The following is a 12,906-nucleotide window of genomic DNA, read 5'->3' as shown; positions in this document are numbered from 1 at the left end:
TGTTGTTTATTTTACGTTGTTATATATATATATATATATATATATATATATATATATATATATATATATATATATATATATATATATATATATATATATATATATATATATATATGTATATATATATATATAGTTAGAGAGAGAGAGAGAGAGAATTATAAATATACACCAGTCAGAACTGTTATTGCTATCTCTTGATTCCTATATAAGAACAGTAGGCAGAATTAATATTTTAACACAAATAATACTATCATACAGGTTAGAGAATTTTTAATTCCTACTCTACGGATTTTCGAACCCAGCTCTGCGACACCCATCGCCTTGCCTGCACACACGAGCCCATATTCTCTCACGACTAAGAACACATCACCAAAATATGATGTTACTCAGTCGGTGTTATATGCATTCGTGTGTAGCAGACACACTCGCATGACGACCTGGTAATTGATTATCATGTATCTACACAGTCATTCCGGTTCGTCATTACTAGGTCGTCATGAGAGCTTGTCTGCCTTCAGTATGTAGGAGAAACTGAAAAGCTACACAAAATGATCAACCTTCATGGATCTGATTGGATGACAAAGAAGGTGTACAGAAACCCGGTCGAAGAACACTTCTCCTCCCATGGACACACTTTCAGTGATATAACACTTATTGCAATTGCTCACAACCCCAACTGTAATTTCGAAACCAGGAAAGAAAAGAAATCTTACTGGATACGCCGCCTTAGAACATTGAAACGAAGCGGTTTAACCCAAGAAGAGTAGGAAAAGACAGCCATGCACAAATGAAATTAACTTTTGCAGCTGACCACATTTTCTTGTAAATAATTATTTAAATTTGCTTAATAACTTATAATTACTATTATAACCATGAAATATCCGGGATATAATATGCGCTTACATAAATTTACATAAACAACAGACGTCGTTATGGTTCATCAATTTCTGGGTCAATAATCCCCCCCCCCCCCCGAATCCGTAACAAGTTGAAATAAACTAATTGAAACATAATACATTTAAAGGTTTAATTTCTGTAGAAACAGCCATGTAAAGTTTTGCAAACACAACGATTTTTGTGTTTTATTTGTTTGTCTCGTCTATGTTTTGTATTTGCATTTGAAAAAAACTCGAAAGCGCTCATGTTCGATCTAGTTTTGCACTGTACGTCGTCAGTTTATTGCATATGTATGTATGTATGTATGTATGTATGTATGTATGTATGTATGTATGTGTGTGTGTGTGTGTATGCATGCATGCATGCATGCATGCATGTATGTATGTATGTATGTATGTATGCATCCATGCTTGTTCGTATGTATGTATGTATGTATGTATGTATGTACCTCTTGATAAATGCGATCTGCATATGAATGTTACCAAAATTCCTGCTTTGAAATTAAGGAGATTAAAAATTAAAGATATTCATATTTGTTTGTTATTAAAGCAGATATGTTTATATTTTTTAATTGTTTGGTATTAATTTAGAATGTTTAATAGTTGTAAATTGTTCGATATAAATATGAACTGTTTTATATTTGGAAATTGTTTTAGTATCAATACAGACTATAATTTTCTTATATTAATGTGGACAGTGTTATATTAGTACATTGTTTGATTCTACTGTGTGTGGACTGTTTTATATTTGTAATGTTTGGTATTAGTGTGAACTGGTTTATAATTGTAAATTGTTTGGTATTAATGTGGACTGGTTTAACATTTTAATTTTGTAATATTAATGTGGACTGGTTTATAATATTAATTGTTTGGTATTAATGTGGACTGGTTTATCATCGTAAATTGTTTCGGTATTAATGTGGACTGCTTTATATTTGTAATTTATTTGGTATTAGTGTTACGTTTATATTTGTAAATAGATTCATATTAATTTTGACAGTTTTGTAATTGTTAATTGTTTGGTATAATAGTTAGTTTCGCACAGCATCCTGAATGATATGCGTCTGCAGCTCGTTGAAGTTTCTGGTCAACGTCATTAAATAAAGCAAATTTGTTTTTCAACACGATTGGGATCGACATACACTCCAACAGATCTACTTCAGCAGATGTTGAAACAGGGTGGTCTGTTTACATCAAATTCTTTGATTCCGTTATCCCTGTTGTTTACTAAGGAGCGATAAGCTGTCATTTTCTGCTGTCTTTAGTCGCACTAGCAGTTGTCTACCTTGTAACATCTTTGCAGATGCATCTCAATACATGTACATGAACTTTAATTATGTCAGACGATAAGCGTCTGGCAAGTTTGTTTATTTGTATCGAAATAAAGATTACATGTATATTCTTCATCAGACAAATCACAACATAACTAGACGTTAAGTAGGCATGTTGAAAAGTTGATCATGTTATAAAAAAAAATATTTCTTTAAGGACATGTTGTGTTCAAAGCTACATTTACAAGCAGTTACCTATTTTCGTGCTCATACGTTACCACAGCATCATTTATAGAGTTATTTAGAGAGTATAGTAATTTAACTTTACGAAAATTCATTACAGAATTTATTCTAATTGCTAGCATGATAATTAAAAATATTCATTGAAACAAATAAGTATAACCTTTGACACCAGCTATAATGTTTACAATTGCCTTCTGTTCATTATTGCAGTGACCTTGTATATTCGTGATAAAGACAGTTCAGTTTAAAATTATTATCACAATCATACAGTCGAAAACTTTTAAAGGATCACAAAAATATGTTGGTTTTTTTTTAAATTTCAGCTCATACGTCTGTTTTTGGTAAATGAGAATGTCTTCGATAGATACGAAATTAAGGTTACGATGACCCTTATAGCACTGTTATCCTTGACACGTTAATTTTTATAGTAATAATTACTTGCCAAATGCTTCATGACAAGACGTGGATATGACATCTTCACTAGCCAAGGTTCCTATGCCATAAAGTTGTAAACCATATTTTTGTAGATAGGGTTAACATATCGTAACCTTTTCCTAGCGAAGATGTGTTTATGAATGTGGAAGATTGGTCATTTGTTAACACTATGCTATGGCACATAGCCAAGAAGGAACGTTTGAAAGAAGAAAAAGAAAAAAATCTACATCCTTTAGAAACGGAAGGTCATCCTGTAGGTAATTAAACTTGCAACACTTACTTGATAACATGTAGTATCCATGGTGATTTATTGTTTTGTGATCTTTTCATGAATTTTGTATTCATACTTTTTATCAGAACGTATATGAATGTTGGGATGTATATATATATATATATATATATATATATATATATATATATATATATATATATATATATTTATATTTATACACTGTCAACAGTCTGGAGAGTATTCGAAGGAAAAATTCGTTCCAGTCTGTGTTAGATTTGCTGCATTTAAAATCTGCCTCAGGTCAGTCGTTGCAAGAAGCAAGATTATATCATTGTTTGTAAAGGCTATTGGAATGTAAAGTCCTTGTGATGACTTCATTTCCTCATTTTATATGGAATCTGTCGTAAGTCACAACCATAACCACTCATGAGAGAGAGAGAGAGAGATAAAGATAAAGAGAGAGAACTAGTTGATTGAACTAGTCTATTACACACCTTCTACCAAATTGTTTTCTTCCATAGGAATTCCTTATAAATTTATCACAGCGAGATTTACTCCCTATTTGTTGTATTTTATTGTTGTAGGGTTTAACGCCACATTTCAGCACAAAATAGCTATACATGTACATGGCGGCCAGCATAACTGGTGGAGGAAGAACCCGGGGAAACCCTGGGGAGAACCACCGACCTACGAGAAGCTACATATAATGTTACTTTTGGGTCATGGAAACAGTACCGTGTTCCACTCCTATTATGAATATAAAGTGACTTATTCCAAATAAGGTTAGATAATTGTGGCAATTCTGTAGCCCAAGGTCGGTAAATTTGCTGCGGGACTAAGTAGTTTTCGTAATATGAGTAGCCCCATGGCAAGGAAATTTCGAAACCAGCGACTTTGAATGGGCACACACAGAATGCCTGAACCGAGGATTTATCCCAGAACCAGAGATGTGTAAGGTTACTGCTGTCGTAACCAGTTCTTGTTTAAAACATTAAACATGTTCATGTGAAAAGAAAAGAATACCAAACTTTTAACCCACCCATACATTGAACTAAGAGTGGCTTGAAGTGTTTAAATTGACACTGTATGCATATGTGAATGGATCCATTCAGTAAACGTTTAAATGTTAAGGTGCACGTGAATGGAGTCATTCAGTAAATGTTTAAACTTTTAGGTGTATGTAAATGAAGTCATTCAGTTAAGTGAATATTCATAGGAAACAACGAGAAAATACTCACATGTTTGTGCGCTTCTTACTGATGACACCAATACAGAGAACCGTTTTTGAAACTAAATTTTTGTGATCATCTCTTTTCGAGATCCGAAATTGGGTAATTGCGTCTATGACTTCAGTCACGCAAAGATATTTTGCAATTCCGTGTTTGGTATGAAAATGCCTCACTCAATGATAAGGTACCGTCTATCAATATTACACACACGGAGCAAATCCTATTATTGGTAAGTCTAATTCTCAAGACTACTATGCAGTTTCTTGGCATTAAATACCTGAATTGATTCTAGGCAAAATCAGCATTCAATATTTTCAACAATTCAATCATCTCTGAGTTCCTCGCCCTTACTCGACAAGTCTTCTAATGATTATTGTTATTATCCTGGTTGCTCACGCATCCCACAAAGATCTCTGCGCGCGCAGCGTCCTCGTGTCACAGTATGAGGCACTGTAGCAGACAAAAAGTTGGTCCAAAGAGAAAGCTGAATTTGAAATTTAATGTCATATGTCAAGAATTCCTATTTCACGTGTTGAATCAGTTTGATTCAACACGTAAATTAGGAATTCTCGATAGAAATTTCAATTGCCGTTGTGTCATTCAAACGACACAGTCTAAAACATCGACATTGGAAATGAAATCGAGCTTTAAGGACAAGCAATTTGATTCAACACGTGAAACTGGAACTCTCGTCATATGACATTAAACGTACAATTGCTGCATTCTTATTGGACCAGGTTTTGTCCGCTACGGCACCTCATATCAATGCTTGCTCGCAGCATTTAATTATCTGTGTTTCGTAAACAAGCTCTATTTTTCTATTGATTGGCGACAAACGATTATCCCTCCCTGGTTCCTGTATATCAGTTTTCAATATCCGGTCCTGTGGATGTTGATATTGACTGAAGGTTCATCATCGCAGTGGCGAAGCAGACGACATTTTTGCACTGTTGTACGGTATTGTCGGTTTGCTGCATTTTGCTTACCCATAAAACGGGAAAAATGTAAGCGTTCCTGAGTAGAAATTTTAGTACGAACTCAGGCATTTGCAATTTAGTAAAAACTTAGCATGCATATTTTAAAAAGTGTAAAATAATTTGTATCATGTTCGGTGCGTCGTTGAATTCAAAAGTTGGTCCATCAAAAACGTCTCAGTTGAAATTTCAACATTGTATGCCACAGGGGCTCCCGCATAATCATTTGGGGGAATGGGCGGGTTTGGAGGCAAAATTGTGATGGCCATCTATTAAGGTTTACGGATATAAGCCAAAACATGTTTAAATGTGAAATGGGGGAGGCGGGTGCCCCCTCCCCCATGTGCTTATGGTATGCCGAGAATTACAATTTCACTTGTGTTGAAAGTTCCATTTCCTATGTCAAGTGTTTAGATTTTTTATCTCTTGAATTACGTAGCATCATTTTAAAGTTTAATTTTATTCGTCAGAAGTATTGTTTTATATGTTGGAATGTGGAGTGAGCGATTGAAAGTTTCAATTTTATTTTGTCTACAATATGTAAACTAAAATTGTGTCCGTTTAATTTATTGTCGTATGTATCGATATATTATGTCAGTTTTTAGCTGTTTGGTTAACATTTAATTTTCGAATGTTCAGCAAAAAAGATGGAATTACATAGTGTAGATTTAATGTTCCGTTTCTTCTGTCGCGATTAAAGTTCAAATGGCTCATTCAACATGCATGCACAGAAACTTTGTTCCTCATGTTTGTAACTATATTTTGTGTGTAGAGTAAAACTTGAGATGGATGGTTTACCTTACAGTATGCAAATATCCACATTAAAAATAGTATCAAATAGATGTTTACAAATCTATCATTTGTGTATTGAAAAACGTTAGATGCAGTGTAAAGGTTGAAAGTTACCATTCACATGCCGAGAGTTACTATGAAGTTGTGTGCTAGAGGTCGCTCTTTATATTTTGAATGTTATTCTTCGTGCTACCTTCTTTCTCTTGATTGAAGAAACAACAGTCAGTGACCTGCATGGCTACATTCTGTCTACAGTAGCGTAATAACTGGTGGGTGGGGGGGATGGAGCAGTTGCCCCGGGTGCCAGAACTCTTGGGGCGCCAACATCACGAGTGCCAGAGCTCTTGGGGCGCCAAAATCCATTTGGGCCTTCATCGTCGCCCCGGGCGTCATTTACCCTCATTACGCCACTATATGTCTACACGGTATCTAATGACGTACACTGCAGTCATTGTGTTGCACAATGACGTAAAAATCAGTCAGTGAGCTGCATAATGACGTACACAACATTCAGTAGCTGCATAATGACGTACACAACAGTGAGCTGCATAATGTCGTATACAGAATAGTTTAATTTATTTTAATGTATTTTTTGAGGAATTGTTACCAAAAAATAAAATAACAGCTGCAAATTCATAGAATTATTTCCCTGGCATATTAAAGGCACAAAAAATATCATTGTCCAAAGTGGGGGGTGGGGTAGGGAGGTCAGTGACTTTGACCTTAACTATAGGACTAGAAGTGTGTTGGTCAACATGTACTGTACTGTTGATTTACACTGAACAACGTCTCTTTACTTAATAAGAAACAGCTTCAAAGTTAATGAGCAAAAGCGGATGTGTGGCATAAATAGAACAACAATAAGTGATGACATTAACATAAAAGATATGACCTTATGGTACTCATTACACTCTCCAATGACGACGTAAAAGTACCTATACCATAAATGTAGTACTCAGTACACCATCTAATGATAACGTACAAGTACCTATACCCTAAATGTGGTACTCATTACACTGTCTAATGATGACATACAAGTACCTATACCCTAAATGTGGTACTCAATACACCCTCTAATGATACCCTAAGTGTGGTACTCAATACACCCTCTAATGATACCCTAAATGTGGTACTCAATACACCCTCTAATGATGCCCTAAATATGGTACTCAATACACCCTCTAATGATGACGTACAAGTATATATGCCCTAAATGTATTACTCAATAGAATCTCTCATGATACCTTAAATGTGGTACTCATTACACTGTCTAATGATGACATACAAGTACCTATACCCTAAATGTGGTACTCAATAGAATCTCTAATGATACCCTAAATGTGGTACTCAATACACCCTTTAATGCTGACATACAAGTACCAGTACCCTAAATGTGGTACTCAATACACACTCTAATGATGACGTACTCGTACCTTTACCTCAAATGTAGTACTCGATACAATCTCAGATGATGACATACAAGTACTTATACCCTAAATGTTGTACTCAGTACATTATCTAACGATACCGTAAATGTGGTACTCAATACACTCTCTAATGATACCGTAAATGTGGTGCTCAATACAATCTCTAATGATGACATACAAGTGCCTATACCATAAATGTGGTACTCAATACATCCTCTAATGAAGACGTACAAGTACCGATACCCTAAATGCGGTACACAATACACTCTCTAATGATATCCTAAATGTGGTACTTAATACATCCTGTAATGATCACGTACAAGTACCTTTACCTCAAATGTGGTACTCAGTACACCCCCAGTGATGACGTACAAGTACATTTACTTTAAATGTGGTCTTCAGTACACCCCCAATAATGAGGTACAAGTACCTATAACATAAATGTGGTACTCAATACAATCGCTAATGAAGACGTACAAGTAACTATATCCTAAATGTGATACTCAATACACCCTCTAATGATGACGTACAAGTACCTATACCCTAAATGTGGTACTCGATACAATCTCTAATGACGATATACAAGTACATATACACTAAATGTGGTCTCAATACACTCTATAATGATACCCTAAATGTGGTACCTAATACACTCTTTAATGATATCCTAAATGTGGTACTAAAACATTATCTAATGATGACGTACCTATACCCTAAATGTGGTACTCAGTACACCATCTAATGATGACGTATAAGTAACAATACCCTAAATGTGGTGCTCAATACACCCTCTAACGATGACGTACGGATACCTATACCCTAAATGTGGTACTCAGTACAACCTGTAATGATAAAGTAGCAAGTACCTAAACCAGGTTTCATCCCTTAACCTCAAACGGATTGAAAGTTACAAACCAGAAACAATTTCCTTTTTTTTTTAACTGTCAAAAGTCAAACCATTTGTGAACATTTTGTTTAGCTTTGAATTAACCCCTTAACTATGTTTCGGTCAAGCTGAGGTTACTCACCATTAATACCAGTGACCACTGTGGTTTGAATAGATGACCACCATGGTGTGGACGCATCTTTTCATGTATTCTCATGTACATTATAAGGGATGTTTCAAAATTGTTTTGAAATGCTTTGACTATCGATTTTTGGTGAAGGTTTAGAAACTAAAGAAAAATCAAACTGCTTGCCCTAGTAGCAGTTGATTAAATATTTTTACCTATTTTTATAATTGCAATGATATAATCACGGTACTCCTATCAGTTAGAACAAACGGGCACATAGGTCTTAAATCTCATTCCATCAACGCTTTATTGTCGCGAGATGTGGTCAAAGATTGGATCGAAATACATTAAAGTAATGAGCTGTATTTCTGTGTGTGAAGTACGTTCAAGAGTTCCCCCATAAGACCAGATCTATAACGAACGAAAGCATGCGTGGACTGAACAGAATTATCGATGAAATTAAAACAAGACAGTACAATTTCCTTTGCAACTTATGAAATATGCCCGAGAATACGTTGTCACAGTGTCTCAAATAATATTTTAATGAGATTGTATACATTATTTGCAGGGATGACCGTATGAAACACACACACACACACACACACACACACACGAAATACAGTATTATTTTTATCTCGTGTTCCAAAACACAAAGAATGGGGATCTATTTTGGTCGCATGTTATAATTTTGATATTCTATCGGTGCATATCTCCATTATAAAATCATAGAAGAATTTGTTCAGCGCTTACAGGGTAATTAATTTACCTTCACATGCGAACTGTAAACTGACCCAGAAATCGAATTCAATGGTAGGATGCCAGCTGCAATATTTTCTGCAGGAAACTGATATGGATTTTGTAACGAATCGGAAGTTATTTTGTTTTTTTACTTCCTCTAATGGTGATACCATTTCGAGCCTACACAGTTGATGCTTTGGTGTTGAATGTTCTGATATATTTGCAGCTATCTTGGCTTGGTTGTCAGTTTCCTTCACACAGTGGATAGAAGGGGCAGTATCATCATTGAGTTTGACTTTCTTTGGTGCCCTACCGTTGTGCTCAACCTCAAATCTATACCTAAATGGCAAGCATTCTGGTGTGAAATAAAAGGAGCAGAGGGCAGAAAACTCGGCCCCAGTTTGCTCTTTTGATTTTTACAAAATTTGTCCACCTACGACGAAGTGCTTGGTCTTTCGGGAAGGAATGCATGGAAAACCCATCAGCATTTGTATTCCCACAATTTTGCTGCAACACAACTGACCCCGCTGCCCTTGCTTGAACCTCCACGATCTCCTCTTGGCATGATTGTGATGATAAAACCTTTCAAACTAACTAATATGGTACTGAACACGTGCTTTGTTTATGTTTCGATAGAAACGTAAGCAAGTTGTGTGTTCAAAATATAAAATACAGCGTCAAACAAACGATTGACGTCAGTCTTCGGTAGCGTAAAAATTTTGCACCTGCCAAATTGATAAGCATGTTGCCAGAGCTGCTAAACTTAATACATCGAGTCACGTGTGTCTTAGATGAAGGTTTAAAAAATGTGTCCAGTCATGAATATTCAATTTTTAAAAAATGTCTTCCGTAAAATATAGGTAACAATTTTAAACATTGTGGAACGCGGCCCTTCTTATTACCCTTATTAATACTTAATCAATCATCAAGTCTCAGTGGAGACTTGTAGTCGTGGAGCATCATCCTGGCGGAAAGATGGCCAACACAATCTGGGAGTTATTGGCATCGATAATAACGTGTTACACGGAATGGAGAGGTTTATTTCCATTATGTTGCATGCAGCACTCACTTTGTACTGACCGTTACTGTTGTTCAATTTCCCAGAATAATAGGGAATTTTGTAATATTGCCGGACCTGTCCATAGAGAATGAAATTGAGTGTCTTCAGGCGTTACAATATTTCCCCATCACCATTTTCGTTTATGTTTCATTGTCGATCACAATCCTCATATATGTGAACCAAATGTAAATTTATCTGAAACGAACATTCACAACATATATGCGCAAGATGATTGTTTTTAACTTTTTGGTGAAATGATGGTGAAAATTCAGCTGTTGTCTGAAAGAAACAGAAATGTAAGTATATTTATGTAAACGCTGTTTAGATTAAGGGAACAGAGGTAGCTACGTAGTTTAACGTAATTGTGGGTTCAAAACACGCCCAGACCAGCCCTCTTCTGCTTCCAAGGTGTATCCTTGGGAACGGTTCTTTGTTCCCATTTCCTCATCATGATGTGGTTAACAATGTGTCGTTATCATCATCATCATCATCGTCATATCGAAACCTTGGCTAGCGAAGATGAAGAAAAACGTGCTAAATATTCTACATTTCGTGGTAAAAAGATTTGTATAAATATTAATTTCTTTAACGTAAAATATTGAGAATAATTACTGGACAAAAAATTAATAATTACTGGACTGACGAAATCTCCAATGAAAAAGTTGGAGGCATTAATGATTGATGACACCACACAAAAATGACCAGATGCTCACATTTTTGTATACTCCTAAAATTGAATTTATACATAACTACATTAACGTCTATCATAGGCTTAGAAAGTTACGAATTTTGGAAGAAAATGTAGGCTAAATGAGAGAAGGAGAGTCAGAGAGACGCACACAGCTATAATAGAAAATGCTCCATAACGACAGGTATTCGTACCGTTTTGAGTGTAACGTCCGTCTTGAGTGTAACGCCAACTTTATGCGAACATCTGAAACTGCGCCACACTGGAAACCCATCTAAGTATTTGCTGAAGAGCATATGTTTGCTGTTGCATGGAAATGTATCGATCTGTATAATATGTGTTTGCTGTTGCGTGTAAATGTATCGATCTGTGGACAGATGAATCTACGTTTGCTGTTGCATTATTTTAATTAAGTCCATTGCCTGAATTTAATTAGAAACACCAGACGTTGCCTGGCTTCTATCCATTACGGGTATTATTCGAGAGAATTTCTCAAATGGCTTCAGTCTATTACATTCATTATGGACAATACCGATTTCATTTTGATTTGTTTTTTTTTTTAAATCACATCTATTAGCCTGAAGGTAGTCATGTGGCTCGGTGCTTATATTGACTTTGGCTGTTTACCAACGTGAATACATCTCAGACACTTGCCAACTGAATTTTTTGTACGGGGGGTTTTGGGTGGCTGTAACATAATAATTTAATTATCGAGATATAAATATAGAATATTAATTTGCAACATGCAAGAGATTGTTAGACCAAGACAAACCAATCAGATGCAACCCTGTCCTACAATTACAGGAGTTCGAATCTCGAATCCCTTCCCGATCGTTTTATTTTGTTTACTACCGTTTGATAATATACAAACAATGCTATAATTCAGGTTAGAAAATTTTTAATTCGTACTCTACGGAGATTTGAACTCAGGTCCGCGGGTAAACGGCACCCATCGCCTAGCATGCACACACCAGTCCATATTCCATCACGACTAGGCACACGTCACCAAAAAATGATATTTCTTAGTGTTAGATTGTATTATTGTGATCCAACAAAGGACTGTTGGTACATAATCACAACACGGGCCACCACGTGTACATCAATACTTCCAGCGCTGGATTTAATTTGGATTTATACAAAAGTCTGTTCAGATCTTTAAGATATGATTATTTGGGATGTAATCCGCAATTTTCTTCAATTTTGACTTTGTATTCTAGGGGAAATAAAGTATTTGTTGAAGTTTGCAAAGGTCGTTGCGTTCTCAGTCTTTTCTATTACTTGTTGTAAGACCATAGAGTCGTGATATATATATATATATATATATATATATATATATATATATATATATATATATATATATATATATATATATATATATAAGAGAGAGAGAAGTATAAATATACACCAGACAGAACGGAAGGTGCTATCATTTGATTCCTATAGAAGAATGCTTGATAATAGTGGGCAGAATTGATATTTTAATACAAATAATACTATCATACAGGTTAGAGAATTTTTAATTCGTACTCTACGGAGATACTAACCCCGTTCCGCTCCAATGCACCATTTTCCCTCCCTGCACACACGAGCCCATTTTTCCTCACGACAATGCACACATCACCAAAAAATGATGTTACTCAATCGGTGTTGTATGCACTGTAGCAAACACACTCGCATGACGACCTAGTAATTAATTCTCATGTATCTACACAGTCATTCCGGTTCGTCATTACTAGGTCGTCATGCGAGTAAGTCTGCCTTCAGTATGTCGGAGAAACTGAAAAGCTACACAAAATGATCAACCTTCATAGATCTGATTGGATGACAAAGAAGGTGTACAGAAACCCGGTCGAAGAACACTTCTCCTCCCATGGCCACACTTTCAGCGATATAACACTTATTGCAATT

The sequence above is a fragment of the Sinohyriopsis cumingii genome, chromosome 15 (assembly GCF_028554795.1).
Source record: "Sinohyriopsis cumingii isolate HCF-2022 chromosome 15, ASM2855479v2, whole genome shotgun sequence".
Lineage (NCBI taxonomy): Eukaryota > Metazoa > Mollusca > Bivalvia > Unionida > Unionidae > Sinohyriopsis > Sinohyriopsis cumingii.
The sequence above is the reverse complement of the archived record's forward strand: the minus strand, read 5'-3'. Positions refer to the sequence as shown.